The sequence below is a fragment of the Acartia tonsa genome, chromosome 2, assembly GCF_053477335.1.
Source record: "Acartia tonsa isolate MP-2025a chromosome 2, ASM5347733v1, whole genome shotgun sequence".
Taxonomy (NCBI): domain Eukaryota; kingdom Metazoa; phylum Arthropoda; class Copepoda; order Calanoida; family Acartiidae; genus Acartia; species Acartia tonsa.
Genome location: NC_137261.1, coordinates 55305917 through 55310827, shown reverse-complemented (window position 1 = coordinate 55310827; position 4911 = coordinate 55305917).

Below are 4911 nucleotides of genomic sequence, written 5' to 3'. Positions count from 1 at the left end.
CTTTAACCATTTTAACGTTAAGTAGGAGGAAAGAATTCATTATAGAGAATATAGAGAAGCTGCGCAGCCAAAAATACTTTATGCTTTTAAACTATATCACAGGGGTCTTAAGGTAAATGACAGTAGCCAAATAATTAATGTGCAACCCTAATCATAATAAACAAAATTATCCCTGTCTGCAGATTAAAATTGCCAATTTAAAAAGTTGGGCACTGATAGTTTGTAACAACCAATCAATAATTAATTATAGTCCCCATAGTTTAAGGGCCGATTATTGAGATTTGTGTTTATATAACTTTGGGTACCAGTATAATTTAAAGTCCAATGTCAACCCTATTAAGGCGAATTTAAGTAATTTTATCCGGGATCAAACCAAATATACTAAAATTTTCCATCGTTTTACTTGATAAACAAAACACTAGTAAACAAAAGGTTTATATTTTCAATTTTGTAATAATACTGGCGTAATTCAAGGGAGTCTAACTCTTGAAGATAGACACACCTCTCCAACTGGGCTCCTATTATAGCTGGGGGGGGTCTTAATATTTCATCGATGATCTTTTATGTTGTCTAAAAGGGGTTTCTTCAAGGAGGGAGGGGAATATGGGTTGTTTATTACACTAGTCCCAAAAGTTTTGGATCATGGAAAGAAAACAAAGTCATTCCTAAATTAGGACAGAAGTCACCTTCCTAGGAAGGACATAAGTAACCTTCCTTAAGTGAGAATTTGTTAGATGAAGGGCATAACATGCCTCCCTAAACAAAGATTTTGCAAGATTGAGGACATAAGTAGCCTCCCTTCACCTCACAAAACCTAGCTTTTTGATCCTTTACATAGCAAAATCTTGCATAAAATTGGTTTTTGGTCCATCACATAGCAAAATATTGGAAAACTTAGCTTTTCTGTCCTTCACATAGCTAATTCTTGCAAAACATAGCAAATTCTTGCAAAACATAGCAAATTCTTACAAAACATAGCAAATTCTTGCAAAACATAGCAAATTCTTACAAAACATAGCAAATTCTTACAAAACATAGCAAATTCTTGCAAAACATAGCAAATTCTTAGAAAACTCAGCTTTTCTGTCCTTCACATGGCAATTTCTTGCAAAACATAGCAAATTCTTGCAAAACATAGCAAATTCTTGCAAAACATAGCAAATTCTTGGAAAACTTATCTTTTTTGTCCTTCACATAGCAAATTCTTGCAAAACATAGCAAATTCTTGGAAAACTTAGCTTTTCTGTCTTTCACATAGCTAATTCTTGAAAAACATAGCAAATTCTATCAAAACATAGCAAATTCTTGCAAAACAAAGCAAATTCTTACAAAACATAGCAAATTCTTGCAAAAAATTGCAAATTTTTACAAAACATAGCAAATCCTGACAAAACATAGCAAATTCTTACAAAACATAGCAAATTCTTGCAAAACATAGCAAATTGTTACAAAACATAGCAAATTCTTGGAAAACTTAGCTTTTCTGTCCTTCACATAGCTAATTCTTGCAAAACATAGCAAATTCTTACAAAACATAGCAAATTCTTGCAAAACATTGCAAATTCTTACAAAACATAGCAAATCCTTGCAAAACATAGCAAATCCTTGCAAAACATAGCTAATTCATACAAAACATAGCAAATTCTTGCAAAACATAGCAATTTCTTACAAAACATAGCAAATTCTTGCAAAACATAGCAAATTCTTACAAAACATAGCAGATTCTTGGAAAACTTAGCTTTTCTGTCCTTCACATAGCTAATTCTTGCAAAACATAGCAAATGCTTACAAAAAATAGCAAAAAAAGAATTTGCTATGTTTTGTAAGAATTTGCTATGTTTTGCAAGAATTAGCTATGTGAAGGACAGAAAAGCTAAGTTTTCCAAGAATTTGCTATGTTTTGCAAGAATTTGCTATGTTTTGCAAGAATTTGCTATGTTTTGTAAGAATTTGCTATGTTTTACAAAAATTAGCTATGTGAAGGACAGAAAAGCTTAGTTTTCCAAGAATTTGCTATGTTTTGCAAGAATGTGCTATGTTTTGCAAGAATTTGCTATGTTTTGCAAGATGAAGGACATAAGCAGCCTTCCTAATGTAAGAATTTGTCAGACAAAGGACATAAGTCACCTCCCTTAAGTTAGATTTTGTTAGATGAAGGACATAAGTAGCCTTCCTTAGATCAATTTCCAGTGACTTCTGTCCTAATTAGGAATGACTTTGTTTTCTTTCCATGATCCAAGTTTTTTAATGATGTTTTCTTATTATTTGGCTCAACAACTTTGGGGAACTTTATTGAATTTTGATTAATTGGTTTACAAAGTTGAGTGTCCAAACGTTTCAACCCAAATTTTACTGATGGGATAATTTTATGTATAATCATTGGCGATGTACATATATTTGTCGGCCATTGTCTTATCCATTTAAACCCTTGGTTTCTTGTTTTCTTGGATTTGTCAGGTTGCTCCAGCTCGAGCACTGGTGAAATAAATCCACATCGTTGGACCTTCAACGTTATACTTACAAAGTAGATTTGTACTGGATTTAATTTAATTTACCGCATCGTATCGTAGACAGCTTTGCGCGGTTAAAAAAATGAAAAATGTAAAGCTTAAAACCAGTTTTGTTATCACCAAGGGGCCGAAAGCCCGGGCTAATAAAACTGATATTTTTTATGATTTTTGTTTTGGTATAAGTGGAAAATTGTCTGTAATACGAGGCTGTGCATGATTTTTTCAGGATGGCTGAGAACTGGTTCTAATCCAGCGGATACTGAAAGCATTTGAAAGCATACAGAAAAAATGTTCTCACGATATGTAATGATGATTTAAGTCCACTATAAGGCTATAATAAAAGTGGTCGTAGTTGACAAAATATCGACACTCTGATGTCACTACATAGTTCAAAGGTATAAAGGTATGCCTTTGTATGTTTCTGTCTGTCCAGATGAAGCTTAAGATCTCTTCAACAGCTTTCCGATTAAGCTTTACTTTTTAGGAATACTGATCTGATGGGTAGTATGACAAAGTATCATAAAAATCAGCCATGTCACGTCATAAAAATGAGGAAGAATTGAGAAGAAGTAAGAAAGAAAACCCTTAAAAAATAGATAGATAATTCCTCATTTTTATGACGTCACATGGCTGATTTTTGAAACACTTTGTCCCACTACATCTGATGGTACAAATGTTTAAGCATTTTTCCCTAGGTAGAGAATTCAAATAAAAAAAAGTCGTTTTCATTATCTAAAAGTACCAGTAATAAGATATAGGCAAGAAGCATAATAAATCTCAAAGATTATTTAGGGGCAGATAAAAAGGTCGTCTTTACTACAATGTGTTTACCCCCCAAAATCTTGAAAACATCCGCAGAAATGTTTTCGAATTAATTTAGATCTTGGTTACAGCTGTAAAAATCTTTTTTAAAGAGGGTTAAACGTTTTTTAAATACTGAGTTATAAAATTGACGTATAGAACTTACCTTAGAAAAGCATTTGTGTATAATAAAGCATATATTCAAATGCGAAGAAATAAGTAATTCTACGCCTTTTAAAGTACTTTTGTTAGAAAACAACTTTGTTTTTGTTTTTATTAAAAAAACACAGTTAGACATAAGAGGTGATCTGTTTGGGCTGAGATTTTTACACAATTATTGAAAACATTATATTGTTATGGCGTGCTCAGTTCTTTTACTTGGGGGAATGGGGCCGTGGGTAGCATCCAATTTATTAGCCCCCCCCCCCCCACATCCCCATGGAGTTAATTTTACTTCCCCTATGGAAATAAATTAAAGGGATATTCAAAAAAGTTTACCCCATCCATACCTATATGTATGTTTTTATCTTTGCTGTGAAAATGTCTTGAGGAAGAAGTTACGGGGGGGAGGGGGGTCAGTTGACGACCCCCGACCCCTTACGCTCACCTATCAGTAAATTTGAAGGAAAAATACAGGAACAATGTTTTCTTAATGTCTAAAGCAAATTTTTTTTTAAAAGCGAAGCTTTTCCACATATAGGGTCTTTCCGTCTGTACGGATAGCTATGATTGTTAAAATTGTGCTATTGATTTCCAACTTGGCATGACGATTCCTTAAACAGTTAGGTGCAATTTTCAAAGCTTACCTTAAACTTAATGATTACTAGAAAGTCTGACACAGAAGTTAATCTTTCTAAGGGTTAAAAACACCCTCTTGAAATGTATTGTAGCTTAAGGTGCCAAAAAAATGAATTCAAACCTGCTTTGGTTGGAATTCATTGAACCATTATGGATATATGTACAATGTACATTGCTTATTTCATTGATAAAATATGTCAAGTCAAATTTCCTTTATTTTGCAAAAATATTGAATAAATAAGAAGAATATTTATGTGAAATAATCAGTGTACCATTATGTAAGTTTTTTTAGTATTGCTTGTCTGAATTGGGTTGTGTGTGTGTGTGTGTATAGTTTAGGATCTTTCTAACCACTGAACCAACATGGTTCTCTTTTATAATGAAGCTTATTACAGGTCCAGGTTATTTTCGGGGAATGTACCTTAATCTCCGAAGATAAATTGCACCTGAAAAAATCCCACGACCTAAAATCTTTTTATTTATTTAAACTAAAACCTAGGGATCTAAAGGGATAAGACAATGGCTGATAAATTGATATACATCTCCATTGATTATATACAAAACTACCCCTTTTGTAGATTACAATTAGAGGTTGAAACGTTTGGACACTCAACCTCATAAACCGACCAATCAAAAATCAAAAAGTCTTCAAAGTTGTTTAGCTAACTTTATTTTAAAACTTTGAGGACTAATGTAATAAACAGCCCATTGTCTCCTCCCTCCCTGCTTAAACCCCTTGCCTCTTGGGGCGTAGATGTAAAACAAACAAAAAGCACTAAAAATAAAAGGAAAACTGAAAATA